Source organism: Thermobia domestica, chromosome 8 (assembly GCF_964235325.1).
Source record: "Thermobia domestica chromosome 8, izTheDome1.hap1.1, whole genome shotgun sequence".
Classification (NCBI taxonomy): domain Eukaryota; kingdom Metazoa; phylum Arthropoda; class Insecta; order Zygentoma; family Lepismatidae; genus Thermobia; species Thermobia domestica.
The window spans coordinates 107271757-107286219 of NC_137461.1; the positions used below are offsets into that span (position 1 = coordinate 107271757).

Here is a 14463-nt window from a genome sequence, read left to right on the forward strand (position 1 = left end):
GAGGTTGACAGTACAATATCAGCTCACTTATCAAACGTTATTGAACACTCACCGTCACTGCCACTAAAAATTGACTGAAGATACTGACGGAGTGACAGCCTCTGTGTTAAATAGTCCACAGTAACAGTAACTCCACAGTAACTTTTGGCCAGTTTGACCTTGTACTTAAGGTTGATCACGGCATATACACACTCCTGCTATTTGATTTGTGGAAATATTGCAAGTCTTATGACTTACCCTTGTATAACATACGTAATAAAAAGAAAAGTGTTGGGCACAAAAAAGAATCAAAAATTCAATTTAACTAGACAACTTTGTAGTCTTGTTGAGTAAATTTGGCCACCTGAATGTTTTTAGAAAGTTGTACGTATTATTAGAACCGTAAGTAGGTAGTATTTTAATTTGCTTTGGAGTATATATCCTACATGTACGGATAAATTTATATTATTATTATTATTTTTTTTTAAAAAAAAAGCGAACTAGTGGTCAGGATATTTTGAACAAGATTGTACATCAGAAAATGGAAATAAACAACTCTGAACAGCTAAAATTGTACTGGTATATAATTTATGCCATTAACACAAGTTCACACGCACTGTCATAACAATAAAAAGTAATAAAAAATTAATAAACAGGTAGTATGCAGGTGACCTTCGAGAAGTTTCTTCATTACCAAAACACAATAGTGATGACATGGTAATTTGGAAAGATACGTAGTTATGTTGTAATGACTTATTGTTTATCATTGTCTTTTGTTTTTAGCAGATCTTTTAGTCGCGTTTATAGTTTTAGTAAGAACGTAAAATGCAGAGTCAAATTCTTGTAACGGTAGTTGAGAGTTACCTATCTCCACAAAGAAATGAAAAATTGCACATCCAAATTTATTTATTTATTTATTGTAACAACACAACAGGCGTTCTGCCCATTTACAGTGTTTGTTTACATATGTGGTGAAATGTCTATTTTTACAGAAGAAAAACTTACAGAAATTTTTATTGTTTCATTAATTAACTCAGCTCATCATCCTACAAATTGTATTCCTAAACATTTTTTCAGACATATTGAATATGTCTATCATTTCACACTTTTCTTCAATATTATTGTAGTGAGAGCTCATTCTCCATAAAGGGGATTTATACAGGATGTCAGTACGTGCTTTCTTACAGTACATGGTACTACTATTGGTCAACCTCGTTCTAGACGTCGGAACATGCAGAAATAAATTAGAACTTAGTTCTATGCAATCAATTTTATTATTTATTATTTTATGTAGAAAAGCTAAATCATTAACATACTACGTTGCTCTAATGTCGGTATATTGAAATCGTTTGTTAGTTCTGGGTATGATATGTATGCTGGGTACAATCCAGTTTTTTATACATTAGTAATCTCAAAAACTTGCACTGCACTCTTTCAATCATTTGGATATATTTTCCATTATGAGGAGTCCAAATATCAGAAGCATATTCCAGTTGGGGTCTGATATGCGAAAAATATAGTTTTAAAATTGTCATGTGGCTACGGAAGTCTCTACTTACACGACAAACAAATCCAAGACCCTTATAAGCATTATTTGCAATAGTTTCAATGTGATTTCCGAAAGTCAGTTTTGGGTCGAAGGTAACACCAAGGTCTTGAACAGTTTCCGGCCTACAAAGATTTATACCGTCAATAGTATAATCATAATTTATGTATTTTCCTTTTCTAGTAAATGTAATAGCTTTACATTTAGTTATGTTTAGACTAAATTTATTCACGTGGCACCAGTGTTTTACATTTTCCAAGTCTTTCTGGAGGTTTTTACAGTCTTCAAGTGATTTAATTTGAGTATATCATTTTAAGTCATCTGCAAAGAGTAAAGTATGCGATTTCTTGATGTGCTTAGTTATGTCATTGATAGTGATGAGGAATAATAAAGGTCCAAGTTTTGATCCTTGCGGTATTCCCGATGTAGCATTAAAATTGTTGGAGATATGACCTTTGTAAGCTACAGATTGTTTACGATCACATAAGTATGATGTGAAAAGTACTAATGCTTGCTTAGAAAGATTCATAAGAGCTAGTTTTTCAAGTAAAATGTCGTGGTTAACTAAATCGAACGCCTTCTGAAAGTCTGTATAAATTACATCCACCAGCCCTCCTTCGTCTAGTTCTGAAGCTATAAAGTTTGTTATAATTGTCAAATTAGTTGAAGTGGATCTATTCTTGAGAAAACCGTGTTGGTATACGGAGATGCTGGATCTAACATGATTAAGTAAGCGATTGTGTATTATATATTCATAAATTTTTGCAAATGGGGATAGAATTGCAATTGGTCTAAAGCTTTCTATATTTTTAGCATTGCTGGCGTTTGTTATTCATATACATAGTATGTGTCTTAATACGTATATAAATGAGAAGTACTGGAGGTACTAAGGTTTCGTATATGTAGAGATATGTCGTAATATAATAGCAAGGCAATATTGTCTTACAGTAGTCATAAACATGATTTAAAATGAAATATTTCAGGTTAACGTCCCACGATTATGCCTTTAGTCTAAGGAGGGCAATGATTAAGGCAAATGAATGACGATGGAAGAATTCGTGGAATGAGAAAGTGGGAGGAAACGTTAGTACCCGAGAAAACCCGTGAACACGATATTGTCCACCACAAACTTATTTGTCCGGGAATCGAACCAGGGACCCAATGTAATAGAGGTAAGCTCTCTACCAGTTAGCCACCGTGATCGTTGAAGATGGCCTAGTCTTAATAATAATAATAATAATAATAATAATAATAATAATAATAATAATAATAATAATAATAATAATAATAATAATAATAATAATAATAATTTGTACTGCTCAGGACCGAAATCGAAAAAACACAAGTGATGAAATTAATACATCGAATATACAGTATATAAATGTTTGAAATGAATTCTACAACATATTGTTATTATTTAAGAAAGAAATGCCCAAAAGGAAAACATACAACAGTGATAGAATAATTATTAAGCTGGACGAAATTATATAGCTTTGCGTAGCTTTCGAGAATAAAAGCTTTTCTTTGCAAACCTTAAAATTGATGCTGTACAAGTACCACGCTATTCAGGTAAAATTGACTCCGAGATATATCCACATCAATCTTTTCATTATGACACCCGCAAGGAAACAATATATGGCATGGTGTAATGAAATAAAGCCCAAAGGGATCTTTAACTTTTAAACTTTAATTTTTATTGAAATAAAATATTGACCAAAGATGAGGTAAATATTAGTTGACAGATCAAACCGAGCTAAACAAAATGATATGTTTGAGAATAAGCTTTTATCCTTAGGTTTCAAGAATATATATACTGTGCTGCTAAGTTGTTCGTTGACAACTGATGTAATTGATAGTTTTCTTGTGTTTAAATAGATTATTTATTTATTTATTTATATAAAAATGTACACTATTAACTAGCAAATTATATATATATTGTTGTTTGAGTTCTCTTAACAGTGACACACATGCTATTTACTAGTAAATAAACAAAATATATATAAAATATTCGCTTACTTGTTACAACTTCGAATCAGTCATAATTTACATGTTGACCGCTTACCTGCTACACATTGTGTTGTTTCTTTACATACATGAGAGTGCAATTATTGTTACGTTATTTTGTTAATTTCCTTGAGATTTGCTCTTTTAATTAGAATTTCTTAGCAACCTACTTGTATCGTATAATAGACCGACCTTGGCTATTAACATTCATGATTCTTTTTCTTCTCCCAAAATTAAGAACCTTCAATAAAATATTTTCACCTAAGTGCTGAAAAATGTATTACTTTGGAAGTTTTGTACTAGTGTCCTATCATGTACCACACGTCTACTTTTCGGGAAGATAATTTAAAGAAAAATATATTGCCCATTGTTCGTAACTAATAATCATATCTGGATTCAAAACATAAGTATGCGATAAACATGTTTTATATTCACTCTACTTTTTCAGATGAACTTCATTTACAGAGTTCCATACTCGATTTGCGCAGTGGCGGCCGGTGGTTTGTGGTTTCGGGTGTTGCAGTACGAACGATCGGAGACAGAAGATACAAAGTGGACTCATTGACTAATCAGCATAAATTTAGATGCAAATGCTATGTGACATGTTAAATTAAATAAAAATCTGTTTTTAAAAAATAAAAAATGCAGAACATTTAATCCGATTAATCACCTTATTTAATTAGTAAGTTCATTCTTATCTCTTTGATTGGAACAAATCTGCCTAATACATGCTGGTTGAACTCTAGTATTCTTATTGTCAGGTCTTTTTCGATGGAAAGCATAACCAATGGTGATAACCTTTCTTGGGACATTCAATTTCTTGAGTGTCAATTCTTCTTGATGTGAAAAATAACTTCTTCTTTTACTGACACCATAGATACAGTTAATATTAATTTCAGAAGCTTTGTAGATTCACTAAATATTTTTTCTAGATTTTTGTGAACAATTCATTCTAGCAAACTCAGTCTCTAACAGTGATCCGAATTCCTCTTCAGTGTAGACTGAAGAGAGTTCGTAGCAGAGATTAATGTTATAAAAAAATGTACATTGAACACGCTTTATTCACAATTTATCTAGGAAAATTTCAAATAAATTGTGGAAATGTACCTAGTGCATACAACATTACTGCCATAAGGTGTCCTGTAAACTTAAACTTTTTTTTTTTTCGAAACATTCTCCCGAACTGCACTTTGCTTGTTTTGTCTAAGCCTTAATTGTAAGTTTTTCCTCAGTTGAAAGCTGGGCATTTTTTTTTTTTTTTTTGTAAGTTATTTACAGAAGTCATGATATGCAATTCATTCAAAATTTGTAGGTTATGTACAGAATTAAAGCGCACACAATAAAATTAAATCTAATAACTAATAACCAAAACAGCTGTTACAAAAGAGATACTAGTATATGAATTGTGAATATCACATATTCATACATAGGGCTGTAAACTGGCCGGCTTTTCATTGGCCTGGCCGGAAAAATTTATGTTATTTTGATTAAAGCCGGTGACGGGTACAAACTTCTCACCAGCCCCTTTATAACCATTTTTTTTAAAATTTGTATCTAGTTCGAAGTATAGATATTGAAAAGTAGCTGTCATTCTGTAAACTCAAAATTGTTACCTTTCACCATGTATCAACGATTAATATATTTTGTTCACCTGTTTAAAAAAATTTAGAGAGATGACAGGGACTGTATCAGGGAAAATTTGAAATTTACTTTCAAGGAATTTTATATATTTATTAAGAGTGGAAAAGGACTTTTTAAAGCAATTTCCTATAGTTGAAGTGGAGACTATATGTTTAAAGAGTGAATTCATTTTCCAAATCCAAAATTGTCACGTAAAGATTATTATACTTTTATTCATCTGTTTCGATAATTTTAAAGGAATGGTAGTTACTGGTAAATACAATAAATTGATCAATACCGATTGATCAATTTCAGTTTCTCATTTATAGCACAATGTATCTATTAAGCTTATTAGTGAATGTTCTAAGGACATACAGAATATATGTGTTAATGCACTTTCGTTCACGATAGTACATTTCCTTTCCATGGATAGGTCCGAACAGAGATACTTCACGCTGAGACCTATATCACAGGGAATTTTGAGGAAGTGTCGGTTCTTTTTATTTTACAGAGTTGGCAACCCTATTCATATATTAACACACTCACACACACTTCTGCGTAAAAGAAAAAAGAAGTACATTCCAAATCATCCGTCTTGGTTGTTACGCAATGCACGATGAACACAATATACTTCCACATGAGGCGAAACAATGTTTATCAACGTTCTGGAAAGCAACCTTGAAACCCGCCAGATATAGGAACAACATGTTAGCTGGGTGGGGTTTAAAGTATTTGAGGAAGGTCCAATACGTCTACGTAATAACGAACGTGTCTTTTACTGTACCCGAAAAGATAAGTAATTCTTAATTACTGTCACCTATATTTTTAGAAAAAATGATAGAACGATTATTTCTATAAGAAAGGAAAGAGTACATGATGAGGCGTAAAATAAAATATTTAGCTTACATCAATCATTTTTCTGTTAAACAAGTATAGTTCGTTAAGAAAGTCTACAAATGCTAGTCGAGTTTCGAAATTTTGGGGAGGTCCGGACCCGGTGGACCCCCCCCTCTTGGCTACGCCTCTGAGCATTGCTAACTAGTCCCAAATTCAATGTGGCGTTCCCCACCATACAGTTCTATCAAAAGTATAAAATATACTTATTTTATAAAAGAAATATGTATATACTAAAATACTGTCCACAGAGGGGGGGGATTCTGCATATTGACTTATTAATATTTGGTTCACAAATTACTGTAGAAGAAATTTTCATTATCTATATAAGCTAAGAATTAACTTGTAAATGCGGATCTACTTTCATTTGATTTCTGCTCTACTATATATTTTCTTTTTTATTTTGTAATTCTGCTATCACTTTTTTTTTAATTGTCATTATATTGATTTGCTTCACTATAAGTACCGTAATATAAAAATATGAATGCATAAAAACAAATTCCATTTGTTAACTGGTAGTGAAATAAAATTCAGAAATCTTATTTAGCGCGAAAAACCTGCTCGTTCACTGGAAACCGTGCTGTGTTGCAGAAGCACTGCAACGACCAGTCCCTTTAACTTCTGAGATAGGGGAAAGGAGACTTAACATTTGCTCCAATTCCCGCGCTGAAGGAATCTGGTCGTTGCATGCTCGCTGCAACACAATATAAATTAGAGACTCTGTAACTGATTATTTTTCGCTTTTTAAAACGGATTAACGGAACGGACAGTTAGAGAAGTAAAAAAATATGTTATTTAAAGTATATATGGGAGTATTAGAAAGTATTTTTTCTGTTCTTTACTACTATTGCTAATAATATTTTTTTCTTGAAATACTTTGGTCGTTGCGCAACGCTGCAACACTAACATTAGCCGCCACTGGATTTGCGTCTTCCAGTTTTGTTCCTTTAATATCTCCTCAATGATGCATACGCTTCAATAATATTAAAATTCTACTTCTCTAGCTATTCATGTTCATGACACACCGTTATTAACATAATGGTATCGTAAACGTACCTGAAATGGATTTGGTTCCAGCTTTTAGAGAACTGTTAACTGAACCTTAAGGCCTTGTAGTTTGGATGTAACTCTTCATAGCCTATGAAGTTAACACTCACTCAATCTTGTATATTGAATGGCAAGGCTAAACCAGCAGGCTCTACCCCTGCGGAATGGAGAATCCAAAATGTCTAGGGGCATCAAGCAAACGTGTCTTACAAGGGAAGTTCGGGAGAAAGCACTCGCCTGCAGAGAAACTAAGCATGTCACTTGAAAGACCAATTCTTGTTGATTACAACAAGCTAATAAAATTCCTGTACGGTTGAAAACTTTTCGAGAGATTCAACGTTAAATGCACGATTGCTGAATTACCCTCATATAAAATTTCAATACATTTATATTTTATTTTCTCATTTATATATCACAATTGCTTCTTATTTAATATTAATATTATGATGTACGAACGAAACAATCAAATGAAGTTCGTGCGCATGCTGATGAATCAGTTCTGATCAGGGTGACACATTGTTTAAATTTGCGTTGCACAAGGCAGTTTACCGAATAAATTATATGCCTTTTGAATCACCTATCGAATTTGCTTTTCGCTTTGATTATGCGAACTGTTTCCTTAACGGATGCAACATAATTGTACATATAAAATATTCATGGTACAAGGAATTCTTTTGCCTGCGTCATTTCTTCAAAGAACAGAAAAAACAACAATGGTTAATTTTCATCATTAATCTATCATTATTGTGAATAGTATTATGATTAATTTTAACTTACATACCCGTTAAGTATTTTCTGTTACCTCCGATAGATTTCAATTCGTTGCTAATAATTTTATACTTAAAGCGTTTAAATGCACATATACTCATATATATATATATTATATATATATATATATATATATATATATATATATATATATATATATAGTTGAATCTCTCGAAGAGTTCTCAACCGTACAGGAATTTTATTAGCTTGTTGTAATCAGCATCAGTTGGTCCTTCAAATGGAATGCCTTGTTTCTTTGCAGACGAATGCTTCCTCCCGCAACTTCCCTTGTTAGGGGTATGGTTTTATTTTGGAAAGATAGAGTACTAATATATTAAGAATAGCAGAAATGAAAAAGTATGCCAACATTACTGCTATGATGTTGAATAATTTGCTTTCGTTGCATTTTATTTATTTAGTCTATTTATTTATTCCCTTTTTCCCTAGACAATTGTGATGACGAAGAGAAGTGTGAGCAAATTTGATTCTAACTGGAAGTTTCTTATATTTTACCTTTGATTTTGCAGATTCAGATGATTTTGTATGGTTAATTCTAATTAAAATCTTCGGTGATGACAGTGGTACTATTCAGCCGGTTTGCTCAAACCGGTTGGAGTCAAAATTGCCTCTCTACTGACGAAAATAATGATAATTTTCTAATGCTATTTTTGAAAATCTAGTATAGTTGTTTTTCCTTTTAGCCCTTTAGGGAGACAATTAAGACATGCTACAGTTGAGAATACATTTGAAACTTCTATAGTATTCCATCAATTAAAATGTAATTCTGACAGTGTGCAGGAGCATCTCGTTTCTGTTATGTGTTTAGCTTCCTGTCGAAAACGTAACTTTGCGTTGCGCTACACAAACCGATCGAAGTGATTCATAGAGCTGCTGATTGTTGAGTTTAGAAGAAAGAAACCTTGAAGTGTTCTAATCATTAACTTGACTTTTGGTATCTTCTTTAATTCTATACCTAGCCCAACACTTGGTGAATTTTGCCAACAATATGTCAATATAAGCATGTTTATGACATAATCCTAGTCGCTGTTGTTAATATCATTGAAATAAATAACATTAATATTTTACAAATACATAATAATATAAACATATAATAATGATAATAGTAAGTTAACTTATTATATTAATCATAGAACGAATTGTTAAATGAATTAAATAACACTACTGGTATGAATAATAACAATGACAAATGATGGAAATTCAAGAATACCGGTAACGACAATGGTTTAAACCGGTTCATTCATTATTCTCTTTTGGGGAAAAGCAGAAGATACAGTTTCTTTCTGAATATTATAGTGTAAGCATGTGGGGCTTTTGTTTAGGTTTGCATTTGAAATTTGCTTCTTATTGCAGTTGAACAAGAAAGTATGGTGGCCTTTTATCGTTTAATGTAGTGATTTCCAATTTATTTTGACTGATTACACACTGCCCACACCACGACATACTTAGGTGTATTATTAAATTCAATATGAGGGCCTCAAAGTTGGTTTTAACATTATTAATGGCTTGGTGGTGAAAAATGCAATGTGTCATATACAGAAACTAAAAAATTTTGCGACACACCTGTTGCTGGGAATCGCTAGTTTAATGTACACCTATAACATAGAGCTGAAGGAACTATAATATGCGTAATTACTAAGAGAAATGATTACTAATCAGGTCTTCATATGGTATACTAAAAACTACCAAGAATGAGGTGGAAGATTTGTTGCTTGTTGTACAAATACCATTAGCACCTCATGCAAACACATTGAGTAACTGGCATTTGCATTCTGTTTATGTATTTCGTCGACAACTGGCGTTTCGTCTGTTTCTCTATTATTTCACGTCATACAGAGTGTTGTACATCACGATACGCATGATGAATTTTCTGATGTTGGTTGTTTCTTTTTTATGGTAAAATATGAATTTTTCTCACTAAACAACGATTACAAACATGTATTATTTTGCTATTTGTTTCTCTTTATACTTTTTACCTCAACAAATTGCATCACTAATAATAGGCTAGTTGCTGAAGAATTCCCCATTTCAGTTCCATTATGATGTAACAGCGAAGTTACAACTTCTTCACACAAGCTAAAAACATTACAATTCACACATTTTTTTTTAAAAAAATATTCTTTTCTTTGATTTAATTATATATTTTTCCCAACTACAGTATATATTTATATTTACTTATTTTTTCATTAGATGCCTTACAAACTTTAGAATCATTTTTAATTTCATATTTAACTATAATAAATGACTTGCGAAAACTAGTGTCGCTCACGAGACGAGAAGTGCCTTTATAAACTCGAGACGAGACGAGACACATGACAACCTAGTCTCGTTTTTAAAATGAGAAATTTTACGTGTCTCATAGGTAACACTACTTATACCTGTAAGAGGTCACAAGTTTAGTCACTATTCTTTGCATTTTATGTAAAGTCTGAAAATTTGCCTTGTTAAAATGGGTTATTAATAGTTGTGTATAAACAACTTTAACTCGTATGTTTGTGTGAGTATGAGCATCAGTTAAGGAACTCGAATAATATGTGTTTACTTTTTAATAATGCTAATTATTCAACAGTTATTCTCATATAGTATTTGAATTTCTTATTAATAAGTGCAAAATTCTATCAACATTACTTTTACATGTCACGTATATAACTGTAACAAAACAAAACGAGACGATAAGGGAAAGAATCCATTTTAAATCAAGACGAGACAAGATTTCTATAAAATGTAGAGACGAAACATTATCTGGATTCAAATCCAAGATAATATCTATATGTATTGGTCAGCTTCATATCATCTATGTATTGTTATGAAATGGCGTCTAACGAATTCTAGAACATCCAAGAAATAGATGTAGCTTAACTAACAGATAGTGAAGATCAGACCTATCAGAAGGACATCTCATTTCATGTCTTAAAATTAAAAATAAAATAGAAAAGGGAAAGTAAAACCCTCGCACTACTGCCCACTATGATTATGAGTGGGAAATTGAACACATGCTTAATTGGGTAATGTCTGGTCATCCCATCAACCCAAACTGCTAGGCTTTTCAGACTGAAATCCACTACCTCATAATCTAGATGGTTCTTCAATTGCCTTACTAGGCTTAACCTGCACAGAAAAATGTGTGCTCTCATTATAAATTGATACCTGAAATACCCACCCAAATCTCCCACGTTATCCATCAGTCTAGAAGGAAGCATGATTTCGTTTATTACTCGCATTCACTTTGCTATTTACTCGATCTTAAAAATTGTTGTTTGATTCCAGAGCAACTTACAACAATCTGTCCCAATCCAAGAATTTGCATATTTAATAACAACGTTTCATAGCACGTTTAATAAGTGTAAAGCAAAATGTTTCAATATTGATCATGTGAACTGAATTTCACTTACACAGCAGCGTCATTTCACATTTTGCTGGGAGAGGGACAAATCCTGAATGTCAGCGAATTTTCAGATATCTCATTGGTATTATTATCTTATGGATTAAAATGTATACAAATGTCAAACTCAGAGGTGTTCAATCCCCCCTCCGGATCCCCAAATGACGTCTCTGTTAATGCATAATTGTACTTTATCCAGTGATTTAATTAAATGTTTAGATCAGTGGTTCCCAAACTGAGGGGCGTAAGGGTGAGAAAGAAAGTGCAAGCTACCAACAGGTGTAAACTACATTCGTAAGTACAAATATTACGAATGTTGTATTCAAAGAGGTGTTAAATTATATACCAAACAAACACAAAATAACTATTGACTAAAAACTATTGTTTGATTAAAAAAGCTGGAAAATAATGATACTGCGCTACAATGTATCTAGAGATCTTACTGGAAATAAATCTAAATTAGTGATGATAATAACAACAAAAACAATAATAATAATAATAATAATAATAATAATAATAATAATAATAATAATAATAATAATAATAATTATTATTATTATTATTATTATTATTATTATTATTATTATTATTATTATTATTATTATTATTATTATTATTATTATTATTATTATTATTATTATTATTATTGAAAATTTGAGAATCTTAATGGAACATTTATCTATAAAATATGATCAAAATTATCAGAGTCGTTATCTAGGTGAACGCCTTTTTTCATTTTCAATGTTCAGTAATTCATCCGTAATTTTCAGGTTAGGAACAAAATTCGAAAATCCCTTTGGAGAATCTTATAGTTACCTTCATAGAAATAAAGGTTATAAGGCTTAAAAAAAATAAATTGGAAAACTTACAATTAGTGCATAGAAACTAAAAATTATTGTAAAATACAAAAACAGAAGTAACTAGATGTATGAGAAACATAGAAGTACTTAAAAGACAAAAAATATTGTAAAATTAAAACTTTTACTTTTTTGAAAATCTAGTAATGTTTGTGACAAGGTATAGTCAATTTTCAAAACAACTGAAGTACTACATCATTGGTCATTAGATATATAGAGAAAGGTTGGTGATGACTTTCTCACTGAGGAAATTTATGCAAAACTCACATAGATTCAATGTAGTCGTTTCCAACGCCGTCGTTTTTACAGCGAAATGTTGTGCAAATAAAATGCTTTAACATGTTCTTTATTCTTTTCGCGATGGCAAGATACTCGTATTATTGCAGCATTAAATTGCTGACCTACATTTGTCCTGCAGATGCATAGTGCAATATCTCCATTTGAATATATGTGAATCACTATAGATAAAACTACATGCAATTCTCAATATCTTGTAACTTCGTTTTCAATGCATGTTTTCGATGCAAAATTCATGTTTTCTGTTTTGAATAATACGCCCAGAGCAAGCGGAGCTGTGTCTGGCTAAATTACATGTATCAGTTTGTTTCAAACTCACGCAACGAAAAATTCCTAGATCATGTAATTCTTAAATTAGCATGAAGAAAGAAAGTAGTGTCAATTTCTTTTGTTTAGATATGTACTCTGCATCTGTCCTTCAGTTTTTAAGTATGACAAAAAAAAAAAAAAAAAAAGACTAGAAAGAAATAAAAAAATAATATGTAACACGATGCTGTCGTTGTGGCATTCAATTCTCTGAATTCGGAATCTTGGTTAAGATTATCCTGTGTTCTCCCATCATAGCCCATCCTATTTCTATGTATTGTGTTCCATAGATTGAGATGATGTCTATTGAAATCATAATAAGAAGGAAACAGCCTTGGCTTTTCAAACGCATTTTAATAAGATATTATGTAGATGTCAAATTCTCTATTTAAGTATTACCAGAAGTTGTAATAAATTAATGATTTGGTTCAGTGAAATAAAAGAATCATAAGACGAATTATTTTATTCAAATCTATTATTGATAATCCATTTTTTCGTTAGAATACTTAAAAAATGTATTAATGATTTTAACTACCAGAAAGTCAGTCGTATAGTATAAACAAAGAATAATTAGCCAAAACTTTTGTTGTTACGGTAAATTTTGTTTAATATTTCGTAAGAAATTCTTTCAGTATTATGTATTAGCAAAGATTTGGAATTTCAGCTGAAGATGAAAACAAGGATAAGCAAAAGCATGGGTTTTGAAAATCAATGGGGATACTCTAATTCATAGCCTGGAGTATGTAATTCACTTGGGCTCAGTGGAGGGTCCAGGGATTCTCCCCTGGAAGATTTCCAAAATTAGCCACCCTGACAATGCATTTTAAGTATTTTTTAAATTTTTTTTTTTACAGTAGAAAATATTCTTTAATGAGAGTACGGGAAGAAGGTAACTAGCGTGAGGGAGGTTTTAAAGGTTCTCTAACCTCTTGTCTTAGTTCTCGTCATGCCATTCTGAACGCTAACCTTCTTTTAGATTTACAGATTTTAAAACAAAATCAACTATATTTTAATGTTTATAACAGAAGGAACGGCATATATAAGAAAAACAAGGGATAAGATGAAGTTTGAAATTGATGCCAAAATGGATAGTTAGCTAGGACTCGGATAAATGAAAAATTTGCGAAACTAAACCATTAATAACTGCAGAATACTTTTGAAATAATGATGATCTGAAGTACTAAGCACGTAAGAAGAAACAATTGTTTGTCCCTCTGATGTTTCACATTGCTCCGTTTAAAATTTATATTAATATTAGCTAAGACTTGTATAGAAACAAATCCTCCAGTTTTAGTTTCCGTAATTACGCTCTTTAGGTTAAAGGAGATTTATGAAATGATTGGTGGAATGGGAATGTATGAGAAAACAGGAGATCCTCGAGAAAACATTGTCTGATGGACAACATCATGTCCATCTGTCCCTAGGTTCTTTCATTTCCTCAAACATTCTCATTCCACCAATTGATAATAATTTATTTTCATTAATTACCCGTCTCCTCTAGCTCCTTGGCCTACAAAGCATAGTCCTGGGACGTAAAACTAAAAGATTTTTTTTTCAGCATCAAAATAATTTGATTCGTAGCACTGCAGTTTACTACTTTAGAAAATACTAGTGAATAACCCAATAGAGTATATTTTTTGCTAATCTATGGTTACTGATAAATTTCACCTTCTGCCACTATATTATAAAAACAGATTAGATCACAACCTATCAGGCCCATAGGAAAGACTTTATCTTTTAATACA

At 31.6% G+C, this 14463-nt stretch overlaps 1 protein-coding gene across 2 annotated transcripts in view; it reads left to right on the plus strand.

The window, feature by feature from the left end:
* galene (potassium two pore domain channel subfamily K member galene) overlaps positions 1–14463 on the plus strand; it is a 222863-nt gene that overhangs the window by 126952 nt on the left and 81448 nt on the right. The window lies entirely within an intron of this gene.